The sequence below is a fragment of the Schistocerca piceifrons genome, chromosome 3 (assembly GCF_021461385.2).
Source record: "Schistocerca piceifrons isolate TAMUIC-IGC-003096 chromosome 3, iqSchPice1.1, whole genome shotgun sequence".
In the NCBI taxonomy this organism is placed as follows: Eukaryota; Metazoa; Arthropoda; class Insecta; order Orthoptera; family Acrididae; genus Schistocerca; species Schistocerca piceifrons.
Genome location: NC_060140.1, coordinates 406,828,242 through 406,843,780, shown reverse-complemented (window position 1 = coordinate 406,843,780; position 15,539 = coordinate 406,828,242). Strand labels below are relative to the sequence as shown.

The 15,539-nt window shown below is 44.4% G+C and overlaps 1 protein-coding gene across 1 annotated transcript in view; it reads right to left on the bottom strand.

The window, feature by feature from the left end:
- LOC124789384 (metabotropic glutamate receptor 4-like) overlaps positions 1-15,539 on the bottom strand; it is an 876,620-nt gene that overhangs the window by 510,043 nt on the left and 351,038 nt on the right. The gene's annotated exons all lie outside the window — the stretch shown is intronic.

Below are 15,539 nucleotides of genomic sequence, written 5' to 3'. Positions count from 1 at the left end.
GCTGGGAATCGAACCCGGCCCCCTGCGTGGTTGCCGGTAACGCTACCGCTACGCTACGGAGGCGGATGTGTCCTATGATATGTGTTGATGGTATGCCACCATTGTGTGCCATGAACTGGTGTTCTAAAATCAGTGAACTTTAATTCCAGATGTAGGGGTATAACTATGTGGTTTAGTTACGGTTACTTTCACCAAGTTTGATTTTCTTGTCGGTTGTTAGTACTTGTAGTATAATTTGCATATTGTTTTTTTCTGTAGGTTATGCCAGTTTCTGCAAGTTTCTGATTTTGTGTCTTAGCGTTAAGTGAATTTCGTGGACTCTTTCGTCTGAAAAGGGTATCCCATCCCTTTTGAAGTTCTTTTATTAGTCTAGTTTTTTTTTTTTTTGAACCTCAAATCGTAAGACAATATTCTTTCCGTGCTGCTCAGGCTATGAGCATATATGTACACTCCTGGAAATGGAAAAAAGAACACATTGACACCGGTGTGTCAGACCCACCATACTTGCTCCGGACACTGCGAGAGGGCTGTACAAGCAATGATCACACGCACGGCACAGCAGACACACCAGGAACCGCGGTGTTGTCCGTCGAATGGCGCTAGCTGCGCAGCATTTGTGCACCGCCGCCGTCAGTGTCAGCCAGTTTGCCGTGGCATACGGAGCTCCATCGCAGTCTTTAACACTGGTAGCATGCCGCGACAGCGTGGACGTGAACCGTATGTGCAGTTGACGGACTTTGAGCGAGGGCGTATAGTGGGCATGCGGGAGGCCGGGTGGACGTACCGCCGAATTGCTCAACACGTGGGGCGTGAGGTCTCCACAGTACATCGATGTTGTCGCCAGTGGTCGGCGGAAGGTGCACGTGCCCGTCGACCTGGGACCGGACCGCAGCGACGCACGGATGCACGCCAAGACCGTAGGATCCTACGCAGTGCCGTAGGGGACCGCACCGCCACTTCCCAGCAAATTAGGGACACTGTTGCTCCTGGGGTATCGGCGAGGACCATTCGCAACCGTCTCCATGAAGCTGGGCTACGGTCCCGCACACCGTTAGGCCGTCTTCCGCTCACGCCCCAACATCGTGCAGCCCGCCTCCAGTGGTGTCGCGACAGGCGTGAATGGAGGGACGAATGGAGACGTGTCGTCTTCAGCGATGAGAGTCGCTTTTGCCTTGGTGCCAATGATGGTCGTATGCGTGTTTGGCGCCGTGCAGGTGAGCGCCACAATCAGGACTGCATACGACCGAGGCACACAGGGCCAACACCCGGCATCATGGTGTGGGGAGCGATCTCCTACACTGGCCGTACACCACTGGTGATCGTCGAGGGGACACTGAATAGTGCACGGTACATCCAAACCGTCATCGAACCCATCGTTCTACCATTCCTAGACCGGCAAGGGAACTTGCTGTTCCAACAGGACAATGCACGTCCGCATGTATCCCGTGCCACCCAACGTGCTCTAGAAGGTGTAAGTCAACTACCCTGACCACAAGATCTCCGGATCTGTCCCCCATTGAGCATGTTTGGGACTGGATGAAGCGTCGTCTCACGCGGTCTGCACGTCCAGCACGAACGCTGGTCCAACTGAGGCGCCAGGTGGAAATGGCATGGCAAGCCGTTCCACAGGACTACATCCAGCATCTCTACGATCGTCTCCATGGGAGAATAGCAGCCTGCATTGCTGCGAAAGGTGGATATACACTGTACTAGTGCCGACATTGTGCATGCTCTGTTGCCTGTGTCTATGTGCCTGTGGTTCTGTCAGTGTGATCATGTGATGTATCTGACCCCAGGAATGTGTCAATAAAGTTTCCCCTTCCTGGGACAATGAATTCACGGTGTTCTTATTTCAATTTCCAGGAGTGTATATACATTAGATCACAGACGGGGAGCATTGTTGCTGTTTGACAGGAAAGTTAAATTTGAAAATGCACTGTAACATTGTGTGTTGTATATGTCTCATGCTAACTAGTGACTGTTCTGGTCAGAACTCTTCGGAATTGTGTGAAATCGCCTTTAGCGATATAGACAGTGAACTTTGTTCCTGTGAGTTGCTTTAGGCCTGTGTGCAGTCTGACAGTGAAACTTCATTGGAAGTGTTGTCGATTGACAGTGATGTTGTTTTTGTGGTGTTAGGTAGACTAGTGTTACTATGCAAAGACAGTCGCCAGTACACGTGACTGTTTGCACCAATCTCCTCTGAAGAGTTCTAGTGTCATTTTTGAATGTAACTGTGGATACTCTGGATAACGTATCTGGTGTTGTGAAGCTGTCTCAGTGTACACTGTTTTCACCGTGCTGTGACTTTTTTTTTTCTGGACGCTCTGGTGTGCAGGTACTAACACGAACCAAAGTGGACTGCTCATACATTGGAGCTGGTTGGGTAGAGTTGAACGATAATCCGTTTCATTTCAGACAGGCGCTGTAGTTCGCCTTTCTGTCCTCGCTCATTCTTTCGTACCTCGTTGCATGTTGCGAGAACTTCTATCTTGGCGCTGCTACGGTCGCAGGTTCGAATCCTGCCTCGGGCATGGATGTGTGTGATGTCCTTAGGTTAGTTAGGTTTAAGTAGTTCTAAGTTCTAGGGGACTAATGACCTCAGATATTAAGTCCCATAGTGCTCAGAGCCATTTGAATTTATCTTGGCGCTGTGAGGCCTTAGCAGTTCCATCCCAGCCACCAGTCTTTCAATAACGGCTTCGCATCGAACCACCTGACAAGCCATCACCACTGACCACCATTCCATCCCGATGTGTCGCAACTTCTTACCATCCTGCTGTACCATCGGCATCGCGCCGTCGACATCCTGCCATTATCACCGCATGTCGACATAATATCCAGAACAAGATTGTCAGTTAAATGAATTTTGCGTTGTACGAATAACTCCGTTCTCAGAGACTCTAAACATTTCTGTGTACAGTTAAACGATTATCTGTGTTTTCTTTTTGGTTCCTTACTACGTAACATATTTTTATTCATGCTGCAAACTAACATGTTTGATTAAAAATTCCGTTGATTTGCTAAATGTGATAATTACAACTGGTCTGGCGAGGCTCGCTGGGGGGTTTGGATCTCGGGTTTCCGCCGGCCGACCGCGCCCGAGTGGATGGACCCCAATTTCATTGCAATATTCATTCCTGAGAACGTCAGTATGATTGTTCGTGCCAGCCGGTGGTAATAATCAGCAACAACCTACAACTCAGTGACATCAATTTACTATGAGGGGCTATGTAATATCCCTACGTAATGTAATACGATTGTAATATTCCGGCTGCGAATACCAGCAATGATGCGTTACCGGAATTTGATACGACAACGCTCTTTGCTCTGACGGCAACGCTCTTTGCTGAAAAAGATAAAAAAGAGGAGCATCTATGTGTTCTTGTAATTGTTGAAAACAAGTAATGCCGATTGGACATTGTGTTTTTTTTTTTTTTGTCGGAGATAAGTTTGCTTGTAGTCCGCAGCTCGTGGTCGTGCGGTAGCGTTCTCGCTTCCCACGCCCGGGTTCCCGGGTTCGATTCCCGGCGGGGTCAGGGATTTTCTCTGCCTCGTGATGACTGGGTGTTGTGTGATGTCCTTAGGTTAGTTAGGTTTAAGTAGTTCTAAGGTCTAGGGGACTGATGACCACAGCTGTTAAGTCCCATAGTGCTCAGAGCCATCTGAACCATCTCAAGTTTGCTTGTAGAAGTAAAGTGAAGTGCAGAGGTCAACATTTAATCGCGATTATCAAGAAAAAGGTAAATATCGTTTACTAACTTTTATTCGGTGTTGGATACCCAGATCTTTTAAAAAAAAAGTGTTAGTGTGTTTTGCAATGCATGCATAGTGATTTGATTTCTTCGCGAGTTAACAATACTGGGTGATTCAGCTACAATCAAGGTCCGAACGACGCGAAATAATTCGTCGTCAGCTTGTGTGTTCAACTCGTTCCTTAAGCGAATCTTCTCATTTCTAAAGTGTTTTCCAGAAAATGTGAGTACCTTTGTGGCCCAGAGAGAGACGGAGTCTTCATCACAACCTTGCCTGGCGTTCTCTGAGAACTGGAGAAGCGGAAACCTCCGACCGCCAACTCGTCCTGTACCTAACCCGTTCTCTCCTTACAGTAGCCCAAAGAAAATATATTCATCTATAGCCAATTTTTTTCACAGATTTTTTTTATGTTAGACAGGTAAAAAATTTTATAATGTACCAGTATGCGTCTAGGCAAAAAAATTCGAAGGAAACTTTTTTTAATGCAGTTCCTGTCTTATCTTTGTCAAAGACAAAAAATCAAAGAGCAAGCAAGTTAATTAATTAATGTTTCTTTTAAGAGAACAGTGTCATTTTATCCTTGTTGACACCGAAGCACCAGCTGCACGTCGGATCGATGATAATGATGAATCAGGGGCTGTATGTGCATCTCTGACGATTATTCGGTCTTCAAGTCCCGTCATCCCGCTAGGCCGAGCGCTTAATTCTCGACGCTGTGTTCAACCACTGTTCACTCTTTTCTGCCAACATCGTAGAATAGTGGCGCCGCTCCTATTCAGATGTCGAGTGATTCGTCGATTACTCCAGTCGGCTTCTTTGAGCCCAACTACATGTCCTCTCTCAAATGCTGACACCTGCATATATTGAATAGAATTTCAAGTCAAAATTCCTTTCAACCTTCTAAACTTCCAGGTTTTTATATTATCGAGCAACAAGTTTCGGCAATAATTACGCCATCTTCAGGTTCACTAACCGACGCGTAGGAAGATTTCCATCTCCGGTCCAGACAAACTACGGGTCGCCATTCTGTGACTGGTATCCGTAGATTTTTGAGACAGCGTTGGCTTCAGTCATCACCCGCCGACTGTTAGACAAATATTTTGTTCACGCGCCTTTCTAGCATCGAACGTCGTCTGAAACTGCGGTGCAGTGTCAGACATCCACCCATCGGCCGTCAAAGTTTACAATTATGAGTTTTCAGTCGATACCTGTATGAATATCAATTTGTGATCAATTTACATAACTACTTCATGGAGCGGTGCTTTTTTTTATTTCAGAGTGTAATTATAGCTGTCACTTGTCCTTGGAGGAAGAGAATACCATGAAACTGCCCTCCACTATTAACGTGAGAGACTAGTGTTACCATGCATGAAGTCAACGTGCACGTGAAATCATCATATTGAGTTAACAGTGCTATATCGGTTATTGAAAGATTCGAGATCCAATGATATTTCTGAGCATTTCAGTAAAAAGAAAGCACAGGTCGACGGAAACCATATCTCTATAATGGTCTCTCTATACAAATTGTAGTAGGAGCATTACGGTGGAAGTAGAATAAATTTCTACAGGAATTCCTGAGCCTGAGGAAGTTACTTCAGGGTTCGGTGTCGGTAGTAGAGAATAATGTATTTGAGTGTATCAACCAGTTATCTCGCGATTTTACATGAAAAGTGGAGAGGAAGGGTGAAGAAGAGTAAGGAGGAGAACCGCAAACCAATAGACGTGTATCAGATGTTGTATTCGTGTCATAACAGTCATATGTGGTGCAAGGATTTGATTTAAATGTACAAAAATGTGGTACTGACAGTTGTTTGTATAGTGAGCATGTAGATGTAGAAATTATGCAAATAAGTGCCGAACTACAAATAGTTTTTTTCGGTAAAAAAAAAAAAAATTTCGATCTATAGTAATAAGGAAAAAAATGTGACCCATTCAAATGAATATGTTATCATTATGATACTACCGTAATTCTCAGACTTGGGTATAATAAAACTGTATTTACTTGAACAATGGAGAAACGAGCGTGCGAAGACATTACCTTATTTAGCATTGCCTCCGCCGTTTCAAACTCGATTAGTTCTGAATTACCGATTTTATTTACTGTAGGTAATTTTTCTATTTGACATCTTAATCCAGTTATCGCAAGTACCTTTTGTTGGCCCGATATTTACATAGACGTTGAGGTCTGCAGAGCAAGGTTTTATTGTGCTCTGCCAGGAGATTATACGCCATTTTTAACGGCACACAAATTCCTTTGGATGGTCTAGAATTTCTTTGCAATGGCCTTTATTCGACCCTGGAGATCCGCTGCCGTTGCATAATTCAATGGGTGTTCCACTTCCTCTTTTTTGCTCCGTTAATTCCACCTCTCCAAGCTTTTATTCTGCGCTCTCAGTCCAGCTATTTCTCCGGATCCTTGTTCCATTAATTTACGTGGGAGTTTAGAGGATTTCTCAGGTCTTAATGGTAACCATACCGAAGATAACATTTGAACATTCTCATACTTTGTTAGTGTCCTGACGGAAGGAGGCTCTGCATCCGAATAACATTGTTTCAGCAGAAAAAATTATAGTTTGATAGCCAGCTTACGTAACCAGTAAAAGCACCGGCAAATGAAAGCTCCTCTGTTACTTTATTTGGAGACGGTAACTTCTGGGCATACTGCGGGCAACTAACGAACAGTTGGTAGGGCGACTGCGTCCTCCTTTTAGATTAAATTTCTGTATTTTGTGTTCACTAACTGCACGTATGAAAATGTCCAAGAAAAACAGATATGTAGGTAGATGCGTTCTCACTACATTGTTTGGAAGCTGTTGCAAGTAAACAGGTAGGAAAAAATAGTCATTAAACAAAGCATTTCATGGGATACGTATTGGGTATTCTGTCGTTTACATGTGGTTGAACAAACTAGATATGATTTTGATTACCAAAAGTTGCACACAGCCATTGGGAGTCATTATTGTATCAACAGCACATCTTTTAAATGATCATCTCAACTGGATTCTAAAATTACTAATATGGTCAAACACATGTCTCATAATGTCCTTGGTTAACAAAATCCAGTGAATTGCACAAAATGATGTGTAGAACTTTTTGAAAGACGACGAATCATATCGCATGTACTTGGTATACGTTTTAGACAACTATACTTGTGATCTACATAAAAAAGGAAAGGATTCTGACTGATTCTGAATAAAAAAGAACGGTAGTGACATAACAATGCTATCGGGAATGTATCTACCCGTGTAAAAGACGTGAAAAACATCAGCTCCTTGAAGGGACAGATAACATTTCAAACTTAAGCTACATAAAATGCCCGAGACGATTTAGGAGGTAACAGTTGCGTCGCTCGTGTAGGTAGTGCCAAGAACTACACTCCTGGAAATTGAAATAAGAACACCGTGAATTCATTGTCCCAGGAAGGGGAAACTTTATTGACACGTTCCTGGGGTCAGATACATCACATGATCACACTGACAGAACCACAGGCACATAGACACAGACAACAGAGCATGCACAATGTCGGCACTAGTACAGTGTATATCCACCTTTCGCAGCAATGCAGGCTGCTATTCTCCCATGGAGACGATCGTAGAGATGCTGGATGTAGTCCTGTGGAACGGCTTGCCATGCCATTTCCACCTGGCGCCTCAGTTGGACCAGCGTTCGTGCTGGACGTGCAGACCGCGTGAGACGACGCTTCATCCAGTCCCAAACATGCTCAATGGGGGACAGATCCGGAGATCTTGCTGGCCAGGGTAGTTGACTTACACCTTCTAGAGCACGTTGGGTGGCACGGGATACATGCGGACGTGCATTGTCCTGTTGGAACAACAAGTTCCCTTGCCGGTCTAGGAATGGTAGAACGATGGGTTCGATGACGGTTTGGATGTACCGTGCACTATTCAGTGTCCCCTCGACGATCACCAGTGGTGTACGGCCAGTGTAGGAGATCGCTCCCAACACCATGATGCCGGGTGTTGGCCCTGTGTGCCTCGGTCGTATGCAGTCCTGATTGTGGCGCTCACCTGCACGACGCCAAACACGCGTACGACCATCATTGGCACCAAGGCAGAAGCGGCTCTCATCGCTGAAGACGACACGTCTCCATTCGTCCCTCCATTCACGCCTGTCGCGACACCACTGGAGGCGGGCTGCACGATGTTGGGGCGTGAGCGGAAGACGGCCTAACGGTGTGCGGGACCGTAGCCCAGCTTCATGGAGACGGTTGCGAATGGTCCTCGCCGATACCCCAGGAGCAACAGTGTCCCTAATTTGCTGGGAAGTGGCGGTGCGGTCCCCTACGGCACTGCATAGGATCCTACGGTCTTGGCGTGCATCCGTGCGTCGCTGCGGTCCGGTCCCAGGTCGACGGGCACGTGCACCTTCCGCCGACCACTGGCGACAACATCGATGTACTGTGGAGACCTCACGCCCCACGTATTGAGCAATTCGGTGGTACGTCCACCCGGCCTCGTGCATGCCCACTATACGCCCTCGCTCAATGTCCGTCAACTGCACATACGGTTCACGTCCACGCTGTCGCGGCATGCTACCAGTGTTAAAGACTGCGATGGAGCTCCGTATGCCACGGCAAACTGGCTGACACTGACGGCGGCGGTGCACAAATGCTGCGCAGCTAGCGCCATTCGACGGCCAACACCGCGGTTCCTGGTGTGTCCGCTGTGCCGTGCGTGTGATCATTGCTTGTACAGCCCTCTCGCAGTGTCCGGAGCAAGTATGGTGGGTCTGACTCACCGGTGTCAATGTGTTCTTTTTTCCATTTCCAGGACTGTAGTATGTGCAGTATTTGTGTTCTTTATTCAAAAGGGGTGCTAAAGGTTTGTTGAATAAGTTCGTAGCGTTTTTCCATAAGTTCATTAAACACGACAGGCACAAATACCAGAGACTTCAGTCATCAATAATATTTTCTTCTTCACTATTGACAACAGTCTGTCGTTGGTGGGGTAACTTTTCCGACTCCGCGACTGTGGAAATCACGTGGTTTTGAGGTGAAGAACTCGTCGAGCCATGTTCGGAGCGCATTTTCATCCGGAAAGGAAATTTCTTGGGGGTTGTTCCATAGAGCGCGGAGAAGTTGAAAATCTGAGAGCGCAAGATCAGGTGAATAAGTGGGTGTGAATTGACATCCCATCCTAACTCCTTTATAGTGTTTTTCGTTAGTCTAACAGAATGCGCACGGGTGTTATCGTAGAGTAGCTTCACTTCATGCCATCTTCCTGGTCGTAGATCTTGGATTGCGTCTGCAAGGCGCCTCAGTTGTTTACAGTAAATGCCAGCAGTGATGCCGGTAGGAGTGGCCGAGCGGTTCTAGGCGCTACAGTCTGGAACCGCGCGGCCGCTATGGTCCCAGGTTCGAATCATGCCTCGGGCATGGATGTCTGTGATGTCCTTAGTTTGGTTAGGTTTAAGTAGTTCTAAGTTCTTGGGGACTGATGACCTCAGAAGTGTGGTCGTGCGGTTAAAGGCGCTGCAGTCTGGAACCGCAAGACCGCTACAGTCGCAGGTTCGAATCCTGCCTCGGGCATGGATGTTTGTGATGTCCATAGGTTAGTTAGGTTTAACTAGTTCTAAGTTCTAGGGGACTAATGACCTCAGCAGTTGAGTCCCATAGTGCTCAGAGCCATTTGAACCATTTTTTTTTTTTGAAGCCAGCAATGATGAGTAAATCTCAGGGAGCAGTTCGTAGCACACCACACCATCTCTGTCCCACAAGATGCATAAAATTATCTTTTTCGGATGTTAGCAGGTTTTTGTACGGGAATTGGTCCTTTGCTTGGGTTCAACTTTCCCTTTGTTTTTCTTATGTTAACATCCATACACCATTTCCTGTCACCAGTAAGGATGCAGGATAGGAACCGTCGATGTTGTTCACGAACCGACTGATGACAGCCATGCAGAGAAGCACATAAGGCCACAAGCTGATTTTTGCTATTTTGGTTTAGAGCATGCGGTACTTACACACCCGAGTTTTAAACCTCCCCCACCGCATGCAAATGTCACACGATGGTGGAATGGTCACAGTTCATCAAATTTACGAGTTCTCTATAACATTGACTTGGATCATTATGGATTAATGCATTTAAACGATGTTCATGAAAACCCGAAGTTCTTCCTGAATGTGAAGAGTCACTAATGTCAAAACGATTCTCCTTAAAACTATAAAATAATTTTCTAGCCGTGATCTGTACAGGGGCATGATCCCCATAATCTGCGCAAATGCCTCTAGCTGCCTCCACTGCTGTTATCCCTCTACTGAGCTTAAACAGGAGAATATGAAAGAAATGTTCCGATGACTGCACTTAGCACTCCATTTGCTATAATCCGTTCATCATAAGAATAAACCTGATGTAAACAAACACAAATGCGATGATTGGTCAGAAGCCGTAGCACACGTACGCTGGTGTTGTTACGCTCTTAGAAGTAGGTCCTACTTATGTACTAGATATCTTGTTAATAAGTTACGTTAAATGAGACTTTAAGGTATTCAAATGTATTAACAGCCATCAACGTTTTTATTAATCACCCTTTAGCTACGTAATTTTTATTTTAAAAAAATTGTGTACAATCACAGCCTCTGCAACGTTGTGCTCTGATTGTCGCGCTGTTAATGCGCACTATGAAAATGGCTGAGGCTGCTTTCTGGACCTTAGTGAAACAAGCGTGTGGAACACGGTTAAAAAGTGCCGAGAAATAGGCTGTTCTTAACGTTTTTCATAAATTTACGGAAGTAAGTGGCTTTGAAGTTTCCCCAGATTTGTATATATTGCAGTTGAGAAGTAATTGAAGTTAAATGTGTGACGCAGTCGGTAGTCTAATGAACGGTAAATCGAATGTAGTTCTTCGTGCGTTAGTTCAAATCTCTCTGGTATCATTGTTTTTCTCGTTCAATTTGAAATACCTACATCCCGTAATTATACAACTCATCATCATTTTTATGAATAATACACGTCGTCTTGTTTCTATTTACATATTAGACGCGAAATTCCTGTCTCCATTTCAAATACAAATTATTAATTATCGATGTTTCATGAAAGACTGTTCATAAAAGTTGTTTAAATTAAGAAAACGTAACAATTTAATTTTTAAGGGAAAAATTAAAACCCAAATCCTCTTTATTTGGACTATGTCCACTGTTTTATAACACAGAGGTAGATAAGAATCGTAGAAACATTAAAAACAATCATTTTCACAGTATCGAGTACATCACACAAATGCTGCATTTTAACATTTGCTACTGTACCATTACAATATGAATCCAACAGAACTGGTCTGGAGACAAGCTGCGGGATTTGGCCCGAGAAGTAACAAGATCATTAAGCTGCCAGACCTAATGAAACTAACGCACGCAGCTTTTTCACACGACACTGCCGAACGCTGGCGGTATATAGAACGGCTCGTCATATAAGAAGAAGATAAAATGCTGCGCCTGGTTGGCTTCGTGCAATTTGTTGTTGAAAGGCTCGTTATCAACATAGCAGGTGACACTTCCAGAACTGAAATGTATTTCTCGGATTCGGATAAGGAAGGAGCTAAGAGATTACCAGACGACTGACTAAGTAATACTTTCAGTTGCTTCAATGTTGAACTGTACGGTGAAATCCTTCAGTATTCTCTTACGTTACACACAGCTTATGCAGAAAAATTATCCTGTGGTTAAGTCATGAATTTTCATTATTCTTGTTTTTAATTACAATAATACGTTAGCTAAGAACGATAATGTGTTGCGGTTTTCGTCTAGTCGTCTAAGGAACGTATTGTGGGAGATTTGCAGTGAATTATTTCATTCTGCTTAAAAATTAAATGACATTCGAAACTGTATTGCTCCTCTGCTCGTTTCTTTTTACGTGTGAACTGCAGCTGGGCACGTCACTGCAGACTAGATTTACCAGCAGACCGGCCAGTGCTGTCCAAGTTAAATGCGCCGGTAAAGCCGTTGTCTCGTATTATCGCTAAGCCTATGTGCGTGTAACGCACAGCACAAAACTTACCCTTATTATCGTACTTGACGGTACTCGAGACAGCTTGGCTGCAGTCCTACGTGAAACGAAACTCCAATGATGTTCCAGCAAACGCGGAAGAATACATATTGCAATGTTTGCATCAGGTTTATTCTATGATGAACGGATTATAGCGTCCTCAGCTCCACTCACTATCTCCAAATGACAGAATTACAATATGTAAACTCAAATAGCAAGAGTGGACTTCAGATAAAAAACTGAAAATAGGTAAACGCCTAATAACAGGAATACCAACATGCAAAGTAAAAATGCTTCGAACTTATGCATCAACCTAATATTATCAAACAGAAGGCTTTTGTTGGTTACGGAAGAATACAAGAACAAGAGGAAAGTTCATCGTATGAAGAATGCAATGGAAGCAGAGATAGTTTTATAAAACCTGGCAAAAAGTATCAGCACTATTGCGAATGCTAATTCGACACAGATATTTGACACTATGCGAACGTGTTTCGTTTAACACTCTGCCTCAGAGTGAAGATTAAAAAAAAAGACAATTACATTGTTTTCCATTGTTTACTATTCTGTTAAATGTTTTCCGCTCCGTGAAATGTATGGAAAGTAAATAACAAGCTGTCAGGGCCACTGTGAAAGCATGAAAGGCGAAAATCGTGTCAAAGTAAATTACCTTCGACGAGTGTATTTTATGAAGAAATTTTTACTCTCAATTAGTGTTACTTTCAATGTAAATAACTGCTGGCAAACTTTTATTCATCACGCAGTATTATACGTGCGTGACCGTGTTGGTCTACCGAGTAGAGCACTGAACTAGAATCTTGGAGGTCCCGAGTTGGATTTCGGATCGTGGCCGGGAGTTTTCCTGGTTCCATTCCCTCCAGGGTAGCTCCAGGTCCACCCCGACTGCTGCCAAATGAGTGCCGCGGATCTCTTTCGGGGGTGAAAGGCGGCTGTGGCGATGGGCCCACCTCCCTCCCGCTGCTACTGTCGCGGCGAAGAAAGGCTGTGTGCAGTCAGGCCAACAGCCCAATCACAGGCTACCGCCAGACTTTAATCTGCACGTACATCTATTCTTCATTTACATAAATACTCCGCAAGTCACCGAATGGTGTGTGGCGGAGGGTAAGTTGTGCCATTACTTGTCATCTCCCTTGCTGCTCCACTCGCAATTAGAGCGAGGGCGAAACGATCGACTATATATCTCAGAACAAGTCCTAATTTCTCTTATATATCTTCGTAGCCGCGAAATGTATGTTGGCTGCAGTAGGATTGTTCTGCAGTCAGCTTCGAATGCCGGTTTTCTAATTTTTCTCAATAATGTTCCTCAAGAAGAACATCGCCTTCACTCCAGGAATTCCCATTCGACTTTCCGAAGCATCTCCGTAATACTTGAATGTTGGTCGAACCCATCGGTAACAATCTAGTAGCTCGCCTCTGCGTTGCTACATTATCTTCCTTAAATCCGATCTTGTTGGAATACCAAACATTCAAGCAGTACTCAAAGATAAATCGCGGTAGTATTCTGTATGGAGTCTTTTTTACAGTTGGACCACACTTAACTAAATCTCTCCCAATATACCGAAGTCTAACATTCACCTGCCCCACTACTATCCTTACATCTCGCTCCATTTTATACCGCTTTGCAACTTTATGTCTAGATATTTAAGCCACATGACTGTCTCAAGTAGCATGATACTAATGCTGCATTGGAGAATTATATGACTTTTTTCCTACTCATCTGCATTTACTTACATTTTTCCACATTTAGAGCAAGTTCTTACCCTTCACACCAAGTAGAAATGTTGTCCGTCATATCACATCCTCCACAGTCAATAAACTACGACAACTTCCCACGCACCACACTATCATCAGAAAACAACCGCAGATGGCTGCTCTCTCTGTCTTTCAGATCGTTTATGCATATAGAGAATGGTAGCAGTCCTGTCACATTTCCTTGGGAATCGCCTGTCTCTCATGAATACTCGCCATCGGGGACAACGTACAGGGTCCTATTACATAAGAAGTCTTCGAGCCACTCCAATATCTTTTCCTGTATTGCAAGTGTAACGTCCAGAAAACTACCTCATCACAAATACGAAATTATTGTAATCTGTCAGGCGAAGAAAACTGCAGAAAAGTGGTGAGCGAGGAATCCCTTTCAATGGCCTCGGCTTCTAAGGAACACCCGGTCACAATGTACTCCAGCACCGAATCACAGGAACGAATGATGTTCATTAATATTTCTCAAGAATGTTAACACATAAAACTGCAACAAGTCATTTTTCTGAATTACATGAACCGGTTCTCGAACCTTTTCAGGTTTATCTTCAGATGGTTTTCTGGAAGCTACCTCACTATTCCTAGCATAATTCTGGTTGGAGTCTGGCGACGGTATGGGCGGCATTTTTCCTTAGTGTCCATCTGTCACCTTCCATTTTGATGGCCAAAGTCTGTATTCATTTACAATGTGACAGCGAAACTTCGCCAGCATTCAGCATGTGCTATACAACAGTTGTATATTTATGTATTTACATTCAATTAACAGTCACGGGTTCCAAAATATCCGTAATGGATTAGCTTAATATTTCTCAAGAGTTAATTAATATGTTGGTTAATTTCTTTTTTCTGTTATCTCTTTCATTAGTCACTTTATGCCATTATTGCGTGAAAATTTAAAACATTTCCATCGATAAAACTTAGAAAGTTCATAAGATAATGATAAAAGTTACTCCGTAGCTTAGCCGTCAGCATTTCTGACGTCTGATATCAAAAACGCATAGCTGAGACACCGAGCTAAAGGCTTCCTTAATTACCAAGTCCAAATGGTGTTTCTGTGATTGGGAAATGGGCTAGCATATGTTTTTAAAATCTCATGGGGCTAGTGGTGGTAAGTTTCTATGGGTCCAAACTGCTGAGATCATCGGTCCAAAGGGGGACTACTTTGAAACGGATAAAATTAATATGACTGAACAAATAAAATTCTTTGGAAAAGATAAAAATTGTTTTTTTTTTAACACTACTAAAACTGCTAATGGTTACTTGTTACCCGTTATAGGAGCAGTAGCTTTTACTCAAATCGTTAAGGAACGACGGTGTTTGGTAAGCGGGGTAGCAGAGCGTTAGCAAAGCCTTTCGAATGTCTGAGCAACATTTATTACGTAAGGAAAAGGCTGTGACACTAGATTTACCCCATGTTTGACTGTAGCTAATACATGTGATACACGGTCCAGCCACATTAATGTGACCACCGCCTATGCTCGACGTCAAAGCGCAATGACCATTCACAGACGGCAGGTGGCACTACTAGCAATGGAAGGTATACAAAGCGTATCGGGAGGGAGAGGGGGCGCAGACAACTCGCACTGCACGTGCACGCTTCTAAGACTGTGTCGCGGTGGTCGGGGGGGGGGGGGGGGGGGAAGAAGAGAAAAACAGTGCTCTGGTTGTTGTAATGCGGAAACGGGGCGATTTATCTGACGTCCAAAATGATATGATGATTGGCTTTCGGACCGAGGATGGAAGTATTTCCGAAATGACTACCTTTCTGAAATGTTAGCGTGCCGCCGTGCTTTAAGTGTACCCTAAATCGCAGAATAGCGCTGTCTAAAACCGACAGGGTGAACGACGGCAGCGAAGTTGTGTGCGGACGAAATGACGTGCAGCTGTTGAGCAACTGACCGCCCAGGTGAACCAAGGGGCTACCAACAGTGTTTCCTCGGCAACCATTTAGCGTGCGTTGCTGCATATTGGCCTCCGCAGCAGGCGCCTTATTCATGCACCAAAGTC